Below are 10051 nucleotides of genomic sequence, written 5' to 3'. Positions count from 1 at the left end.
GTAGAGAGGGTTATGGCAAAAACTGAATGCACTTCATGTACAAAACGGACAGTCTCTTTCGAAGTATCAGGGTTTCATACGGAAACTCGTCTGTTACAAAGGGATTTCATTTTTTTGAACTTATTTGAACTCCATACTTTTTCTGTGTTTAAAATGCACCATTTAAAGCCATATCATCAGTTTTCAACCCATTCTGACTTCATTTGTTATTTTTCATGCATTTACAGATTATTTTGAGCTATAAGACCCTAAAATTGAAGGCAACATATAGCTCTCCTGAATAGAGAAGTGACCAAATTAATAAAAGTTCATCATCACATTAAAACCAAAGTACATACATAGTTCTCATTAAATAACATATAGCTCTCCAGAACATCTAATTAAACCATACATTAAAATTATGCAAAACATTTCAATGCAACAACAAAGGCGATCATAATCGCAACCAAGGTAACAATTGATCCAACGGCATAATGATGCCAAGCCTCGATATGAATGGCATATTTTCTAATCTTTCTAGTCTTCAACCGCATTGCATCCATCTTTATCATCAACGACATCCGCAACATGCAACTCCAATATCATATTCTCCTCCTCAATTTTTTTTATTTTTCCTTCAAGTAATTGTTTTCTTCTTCAACTAAATTTAACCTCTCGACAATAGGGTCGGTTGGTATTTCCGGTTCAACCACCTCTTAGATAAATCTTTCCCTACTAATAAAGCACTTATTGCTTCTGGCCGTACGTCGTCAGCAAGTTTGCAAAAAAGCCCCTATGTTTTTTGGTATTCAACCTGCAGTCCTATTTTAAGTGGATATTCTGAGAAAAAACGTTTCACTTTTTTAAAAAAGACCCTAGGGAGTGTTGCGCCCCTCCCGTCACAAAGCTCTGCCACTCTGGCGCATCTCGCCTGCGCAGTTTGCAAAAAAGCCCCTATTTTTTTGGTATTCAACCCGCAGTCCTATTTTAAGTGGATATTCTAAGAAAAAATGTTTCACTTTTTTAAAAAAAGTCCCTAGGGAGTGTTGCGCCCCTCGCGTCACAAAGCTCTGCCACTCTGGCGCATCTCGCCTGCGCAGCGGCCGCCACCCCACTTCTCGTCCTCTCCTCGCCGCCGCCGTTTGGGTCCTCCGGGCAAAGCCCCCGCGCGGATCTGGCGACGGCAGGGCCTCTGGCACGCTGAGGTGGGCCAGGGAGACGGTGGCCTCGACCGCCACAAGGACGAGCACGCGAGCGCGCGCACGCGCCGCCCGAGCCCAGGATGGGGCGAGGCGTCGCGGCGGGCGTTGGCGTTCGCGCCGCCGAAGCCCAGGAATGGGGAATGGGGCGATGCGTCGCGGCGGAGGACGATAAGGTGGCCGGCGTGCTCGCTTTGTGCGAGGCGTCGCGGCGGAGGACGATATGGCGGCCGGCCTGACCACCATCGGGTGGGAAGAGGAGGAACGGCCAGCGGCGGGGCGAGGCCAAGCCCCAGCCCCAGCCCAGCCCCAGCTGTTGTTTGATAGATGCAAAATTTCGGTTAATATGATGGAGCATGCTGAATTGCTGACCATGATCGTAGCTGTACAAGAGCATGATTGGCCCCGATGGATAGTGCACCAACTACGACAAGTCCAACCGAACCTGCAACATCTACGAAGGTACGGTAGTCTTCAGAATGAGTTCTCCTGGTTTTAGTCTTCAGCGCAGCGCACATGTGGAAGTTAACTGACGCTGTTATGGTTGATATTTTTGGGTGTTGTAGACTGGCCATTCTTCTGCCGGGTCGAACCGAAGGTTTTCGAAGAGTTCTTTGGTGTGCCATGCAGCAAATTCGACAGGGAAGCCTGCAGGTTTGCTGGCTCTTACTTTGTTGTTCGTGTATCTACATGTTCAGTTAGTTCTTTGCGATGCTGAGTTGATTTATCTGCTGCCTGTCATTTCCAGTGCTTGTGTGGATAACATCAAGATGGTGTATGGTCAGGACTCTCCTGAGCTTGGAAACCTCAAGCGGGTCATAAGGGAGGAAAGTAGTAAGCAGGAAGCAAGCATGAACCGGGTTAAATTGTTGGATACCACAAATACTGGTACCTGATTGATTATGGAGTGTAGAGTACTCACTCACCGAAGCAGTTGAAAACCGGAACACAAATACTGGTACCTAATTTTCACCTATGAATGAGTCTACATTTAAGTGAATCTTTTCTGCTCAGAGTTGGGTTTATTCTTTGTTTACCCGGAGTTTTTTTTGGCACTGCGGTGTCAAATTTTGATGGTAACAGCCTCGTGTCATTCTAAGTTTGGTTCTGAATGATTACATCTTTTGGCCCTTTCTTTTTAACTCTTCGTAGATATATAGTCCACCAAAAGCACATGAACTCACACAAGCATGCAATCTGCTTCATTGTTCCAATGACATTCAACCAATACGTGAACTCTGCCATCCAGCAAAGCAAGTTGTGCACGAAAAGGATGCCCTGATGTGTTCATAATCGTTGGTGAAATTTAATGTGATAACGGTCGGTCAGGATATCATGGTAAATTTAGCCTTGCCACGAACAACACAGTAACCAGGCTCGCTGCTGAGAACAAGAAAAATGTGCCTACATGTAGAAATAAAAACAAACTCAAGCAAAAACATTTACTGGAAAACTATTGAGTGATAAGTGGAACCAAAGCTCATGGGAGAAACGAAGCAACATATACTTTTGTAGAAAAAGATATACAAACCTTGGCGATAACTCCTTTCCAAACATACTTTTGCTAATGGGTTATTATTCGGCTATCACACAAGTGGGTAATGGTGGATATTCTACTTTCTTTTCAACTGGCCTACTTATGCAAGGGTTGAACATACTTACCTGCAGAGTTCCACTCCATAAGGAAGCTGAATGAATACGATATCACGAATAAACCAATCCAACTAACCAGGGTTACCAAGCTTCCTGCTATTCCTTTCATGTCGATTGAGAATATCTTTGCCAATAAACAATGAGATGTCGTCAGTTACGAACGTGGGTTCCTTGATTACCAGGAACGCGAGCATCATCCCTAATTAACTTCATGGTGATATATCATACCTGGACATGATAACCCAAGGAACAGGTCCCATTCCAATTGAGTATGCCCCATAGTATGCCTATTCAGTAAGGAGTCAGAATTTACATTTCTGGAGTTCAAACATGTTGTGCCAGCAAAAAAAGACGTCTAGGTGGTGATGTACTATGTACACTATTTTTCATTTCTACATTGGGATCACACAAAATTATTGATGTTCCAGCTACATAATTTCTGTACCAGTATGCCATAAAGAGATAATTTAGAAACGAATTGTGTGTACAATTCTTGTGCCTGTGATCATGAAAAGATAGAAAGCCAATACTCTGTATAGTGATAGGCACCGAACATTCTGAAATGTAAATTCAGGTTACGTTTATTCAAAAAAAAAATATTTGATCTGCTTGATCGGTTGATATTTCACCCTTCAATCATGTTTATTTAATAGAGTCTCACACATGGAAGTTGGTGCTTGTGCAGTCTGGTAATTCATGCCCCATTGCCAAATACTCCGTACTAGCTGGGAACTTTAATAACTGCGGTTACCTCTTATATTTTGCATTCAGGCACTACTATTATCAGATAGTTAAATTTCAAATGTCCGCATTGCCATTGATGCAGTTTGAGAAATACGAACTAGGTGATGAACAAATCAACTTAGTTTTGAAGGAGACAAAAGTTGACGAGAAAAAAGACCAGCTAGAACTTGTAAATACCGTGACAAGTTTCTTCCGGAAATTTCCCAATGGCTTATGTTAGTAACTTACCATCAATAAATGATTTCCAGTTCAGAATTTAAGTTGGACCGCCCGATAGAATAAACAAGTTTACACTTACCTTAAAGTAGAATGATAGCCCAGTAAGAAAGCAGCCCACAAATGTGCCAGATGAAGACACCTAATTAAAAGAAAAATGAAGCTTTCTTTTTGGTTTAAGTGCATCAGTATTGGAGTATCCATACCAGTAGAAGGGTTCTCCTTCCACACCTATCCACGAGAAGGGCCCCGAATAATGTGATTGGTATCTGAAATAATTATAGTTATAGAAATTGATACAGCCGGTAAGCCAGTTCCAGTTATTGACCATAATATCCTATCCTGAACGAGGTGATCCCAAGTTTACCAGAAAACCCTGAAGTTTAGGGGAAGAACAATTATGGAAAGTTCTTCTTGGCATTAAAATAAAATGGCACAATACCTGCTGATGAAAAGATATAGCTTGTATAGAGGCCTAACACGTTTATTCCTCCAAGTTGCTGAAAGGCCATCAGGCTGACACCCATCTGTGCATCAAATCAAAGCTATATATATGATCATCTCTAAACTAAACCTTTTTATCTGTTTGATGAAAAACGACATGCTACATCATCAGTTCTGAACCTCTTTCAGGATGATGGAAAATAAGATCTCTTGATTTGGAAACGAAGTAGGTTGATGAAATTTCCTTTCGGACAACATGTGAGATCTCATCACGAGAGGGAGAGATAGGGCGGAGGAGTGTTTTTTTCTCCCGTTGCAACGCACGGGCTTTTTTGCTAGTAAAATCCATGTCACGTTGGTCGCCATAATTGTCATAAACAATAAATGAACCAAATAGTTAAAAAAGATAATATATGGACAGGACGAGGGCCGACGGGGGCGGATACCAAAACCATCGCACTATATAATAACAAGGAATAATAAAAGTAACAAAATTAGACAAGTATCTATCTGAAGTAAGAATTTTTTTTCTTTTAGAAAGAAGATAAGAACAAGAGGCTCACCACGGTGGTGTCGGCGACGAGATCGGCGCGGGCGATCGATGGCGGTGAAGACGGGGACGGGACGTGACGGACCATTAAACCTAGACAAATCTCAGGGAAAATGAAGCTCGGAGGTCGAGTTTCGAGAGGAGAAAGATTAACTAGTGTGGTTTGGACATTTCATCGAACACCTCATGTGCATAGGAGGTGAGCTAGAGCACCCAAATGCCCTCCCCTCGCCAGCCAGAAAAAATAAAGCACTGTGGAGTGCTCTGCTGTGGCGACGGGGTATATATAGGCAACTCATTTGCCCCGGTTCGTGGCTGGAACCGGGACTATAGCCCAGCCTTCTGTCCCGGTTCCAGCCACGAACGGGGACCAATGGTTGTGGGCCAGGAGCGAGGCCCATTGGTACCGGTTCGTGTCTAGAACCGGGACAAATGGGTCCATACGAATCGGGACCAATGCGCACGAGGCCCCGGCCGCCCCCCTAGGCTCACGAACCGGGACGAATGCCCCCATGGGTCTCGGTTCGTGACTGAACCGGAACTATTGGGTTGGCCAGGCCCGAACCAAAGCCCTTGTTTTCTACTAGTGAAAGCTTATCTTTATTTAATATGTGAGGAGTTCTTGTGAACCAAAGCCCTCGATAAACTAATGTTATAGCAAACTAACCTCATATGTGGCATGCCTTGGATCCTTCATCACCCAAGGTAAACCTGCGCTTGACCTCCCTTCTTATTCCCCTCATGTTCTGCTGGTTGTTAGATACTATTAGATTGGATCTTGGTTCCTTATGTGAATGGCTGTGCAGTGTAAATTTTGGTGATTTATTCTGCACTATGAGGTTTCTAGGGTCAATTAGTATGAGACAAACTGTGTTGATCTCGAATGCATGCATGCTGGATACTACAGTATGCACATGTGGTGTTGAGGGGAGGAGTTAATAGCATGCCATAAAATTGTGTTTCCCTATTCTGAAATCATGCTCGTTTCATGCATTGCATCACATCACCAAGTTATTGGTTCGACTGAGATCATCATTTTTTTTTATTTAATGGAAGGCATGTATCTAAACTTCTAAAGAGACACGCTATGTGAGTTAACGAATTGTTGTGTAAGCTTTGTAGTTCAGAAAATTATTTGTTTCTTATATCATGTGGTCAACACAATGGAGAAACAGAAGAGAACATGGTCTAGAAGCTAGATTGAGTAAATAAATGAAGGAGTTTATGGCCAGATGTGTTCAAATGCTTTCATCTTCTGAACATGTTTTCGTATGAATGAGTTGAATTCATTTCCTAAAAACTTTGGGTCTTTTAGTTTCCGTATAGGCTGCTCGACCCAGGTTGTTCACTGATTGTGTGCATTCCACATGCATCGCCTTTATCGAGTAAGAAAAACATGTTATTTTACCGATTATTATCACAAGTTATCAAAATGCATTATTTTCCCGACCATCACAAGTTAAGGAAATGCATTATTTTACCGTTTAAATTATGCTAATTGCCCAGGTTCGACGGTTTAGAATAATAGAAGGTCAGAAATGTCAAGCATGCACAGCAAACTGATCCTGGACCATGTTGAGCCATCTCAGTTTAACAGAACCGATGACAATCTATTTTGTCAAGTGTATTAAAATACAAAGAATTTAGGCTATCAAACCTAACACTGAATAAAATGGAGAGATGACATGAAAATTATTGCCCTATACCTAAATTAGAGGCCCGTAGTTTTGAAGGAATTCTCCGACACCTTAATCTTCTACTATAGTTTCTATAGTTGCAAACTCAGCGTTTTGATGTGAGAATCACTCAGAGTGAACAATGGATATTAAGTGATCTTGTTTACTACTAAACAGTGGGATAACATCGATATTCAATCCTGCAACTGATTCAACGATAATCAGGTAACAGGTGCTGCTCAAAAGTCAAAACTGAAGTTTGTAATGGATATAAAACTGAAAGAAACAACAGATTACTTACTTAATTTACTCCTTGCAGTCGTACCTACCGGCGTCATGGCGCAGACCTCCGGTCCCTCCTGAGCACGGCCTCCAACTGGCCTTGCGGATGCAGGCCTCCCTGTCCAGCTCATCGCATCAGAATTGATCGGCGCACTTGATGCTATCCAAATTACTCCAGTTGTTGGCTTGCTGCCCCCACCCACACAGTGGAATTGAAACGAAGCAAACAAGCAGAGTGGGAGCCTGGGAGGAGGACGAGGCGTACACTGAGGCGGAGCCGTTCCACTGTTGAGGTGGTTCAGTAGCCCGACGGGGTTGCGGGTGACCTGTGTGCCGTGGACCCGTGGTCAACCGTCGGGAACGTCGAGCCGCGACGCGGCCTGTTGGTGCGGGACCCACAACAACGTCCCCATCGCCAGCAAATCCATCCCTATCGCCGCGTGCAGTCTTCCACCTCCTTTCCAGTCGATCCATCAATTTAATCTGCTCAACATAGCCGGGTAGCGAGTGCTGAAGCGTCCACTCCGGCACAGCCGAGTGCGCGCATGACGAGATCCATCGGCGCCGGTGAAGGCGAGCAATGAGGAGGGAAGGAAGGAAGGAAGGACGTGTGGAGGGAGGTGTCCCGAGATATTGAAGCAGCCTCCGTGGGGATTCCCTCCGGCTGCCGCGAGATGCAGGAGGAGGCGGCTGGGTGAGGCCGTGGGAGGACCGGGTGATGGCTGATGTGCTGTGCGGCGACAATTGGGAGAGCCGAGTGAGGGGATTGGAGTGACGGAGTAACTTTTTTTAGGAGAGAGTGAGAGAATGTGCGCTATCCCGCTGCCTGGCGGACGAGATAGCGTTTCTGGCCGCTTCCAAACAGAGACAAACTCATCCACTCTGGTGATGAGTGGCTGTTCAATATCTTGTTGTTGGAGACGGAAGAAGTTAGATCTATGATCATCATGTTATTGTGGCGTATCTGGAGTCTTAGAAATGATGTGCTACATGGTACATTAGCTCCTCCTGCAGAAATATCTAAAACCTTTTTGCGCAGCTATCCATCCTCTTATAACCAGGCGCAAAAGTACTCGGTTGAAGATATTGTTAAAGGAAAAATGCCAGTGGTGGAGTTTCCCGTCAGAACAACTACTGTCAGCAAGGAAATTCTACCATGGCCCAAACCACCGGTTGGGTGGGTTGCTCTTTCCACTGATGGATTATTTGTTCAAGATACAGGATTAGCTGGGACAGGCATGGTCCTGAGAGATTCAGAAGGAACGGTTATCTTCTGTGCGTACAGGCACTTGTTTCATTGCAAAGATGCATTAGAAGCTGAGATTAGTGCCGTACTAGAGGGCTTATCTCTCAGTTTTCAAAGGTCAGAATCACCGGTTATGATTCAATCTAACTGCTCTATATTGATTGCTGCATTGACTGATGAATCTTTGGACAAATCTGCTCATAGACATCTCATACTGGAAATTAAGAAGCTCCTGGAGACGCGTTGTTTTATTCCGCAGAAAATAGATCGTAATCAAAATAGTGTTGCTCATTGTCTAGCTAATATAGGTCGTACTGGAGGTAGCACCGCCTGTTGGTTGCACCGTGTTCCAGACAGTGTTTCAAGCTTTGTATCAGCGGACTGTAACACTATACAAGAGGAATAAAATACCCGTTTGCCCCGCAAAAAAAAAGAGATAGCGTTTCTGGCTTATTTCGGGCCAGAACATGTACGACAAATTTGTACCGCCACGTAAGAGTTATACAGGCGGCCAGCAAAACTGCCCCCTCTAGTCGCTATATGTATGAGTAGGAGTGATTTAGAGTTCCCGTCACGCATCAGATACGGCGTGTGGTTCGCTGCACACTAGTAGAAAACAGGGCTTTGGTCCAGGCCGGGTCAGCCCGTTAGTTCCGGTTCAGTCCAGAACCGGGACCAATGGGGGCATTGGTCCCGGTTCGTGAGCCCAGGGGGCCGGCCGGACCACGTGGGCCATTGGTCCCGGTTCATCTGGATCTTTTGGTCCCGGTTGGTGGGATGAATCGGGACCAATGAGTCTCGCTCCTGGCCCACAACCATTGGTCCCGGTTCGTGCCTCAAACCGGGACTAAAGATTAGACCTTTAGTCCCAGTTTGAGGCACGAACCGGGATTAATGGGGTTGAGACCTTTAGTCTCGGTTCGTGCCACGAACCGGTACTAAAGGTCCCATTTTCAAACTCTACCCCCCTCCCCTGTGGATCGCCTTTTCAGTTTTTAAAAAAATAAAAGAAAATGCTGGAAATGTTAAAAAAATAAAAGAAAATAAGTTTTCCATGTGATATGTGGTCTAGTTGTTGGGAAAATTTGCAAATGTGAATTTTGACTTTATTTGCAAAATCTCTCTGAAATTTGTAAAAATGGGCATAACTTTTGCATACTAACTCGGATGAAAAAGTTTTTTATATGAAAAATCATCTACTCGAAAAGTAACACCCCAATTTAATCGGGGGAACCCCGTTAAACATTTTCAAAATCCTCAAAAACCTAATAGAAAAAAGTTACGGGGCTTTTAAGATCTAGAGTGAAAAAAATCGAAAAAAATTCAAACAGTGGGCAAACTGTGGTCAAACAATGGTCAAACTAATTATTCTAGAATATTAGTGTTACTAAATAATTATTTCCGTTATTTCAATTTTGGTCAAATCTGGTCAAACTGTGGTCAAACAATGGTCAAACTAATTATTCAAGAAATATTAGTGTTACTAAATAATTATTGTTTTTTAAAACAATAATTTCAAAATAAAACTATGAAATGTGTCACTTCATGCTCAAGCAAAATTCCTGAAGGTTAATAGGATTGACATCTTAGTATTGTCAGGAAAACAAGAAGTGCAGACTTGGAGCGAGGGAGAATAGAACCCGGAAGTTAAGCGTGCTCAGGCTGGGGGAGTGGGAGGATGGGTGACCGTTCGGAAAGTTAGATGATTTGGAATGATGAGGGGTGATTAGAGGATAAATTGAGAAGTGATGAGGGGTGGTGATTATAGACTAGAGGTTAAAATAATTCAGAAATTTGAAAATAAAAAAAATTCAAAAAAAATTTCAAAAAAAATCATAAAATTTCCTTTAGTCCTGGTTGGTGTTACCAACCGGGACTAAAGGTGGAGCTCCACGTGGCCGCGCCCTTTAGTCCCGGTTCTGGATTGAACCAGGACTAAAGGGATAGGCATTAGTACCGACCATTTAGTCCCGGTTCCAGAACCGGGACTAAAGGCCCTTATGAACCGGGACTGAAGGCCCTTTTTCTACAAGTGGCATATCCCCCTCCACCCCCCCCCCCC

At 43.8% G+C, this 10051-nt stretch overlaps 1 pseudogene; it reads left to right on the top strand.

Moving 5' to 3' along the window:
• The first annotated feature begins 1261 nt into the window (after positions 1–1261).
• LOC123152790 (uncharacterized) lies at positions 1262–2156 on the top strand (annotated as a pseudogene).
• The last annotated feature ends 7895 nt before the right edge of the window (positions 2157–10051 follow it).

This window comes from Triticum aestivum, chromosome 7A, assembly GCF_018294505.1.
Source record: "Triticum aestivum cultivar Chinese Spring chromosome 7A, IWGSC CS RefSeq v2.1, whole genome shotgun sequence".
In the NCBI taxonomy this organism is placed as follows: domain Eukaryota; kingdom Viridiplantae; phylum Streptophyta; class Magnoliopsida; order Poales; family Poaceae; genus Triticum; species Triticum aestivum.
Note: the sequence above shows the minus strand (reverse complement) of the source record. Positions and strands in the feature narration are given on the sequence as shown.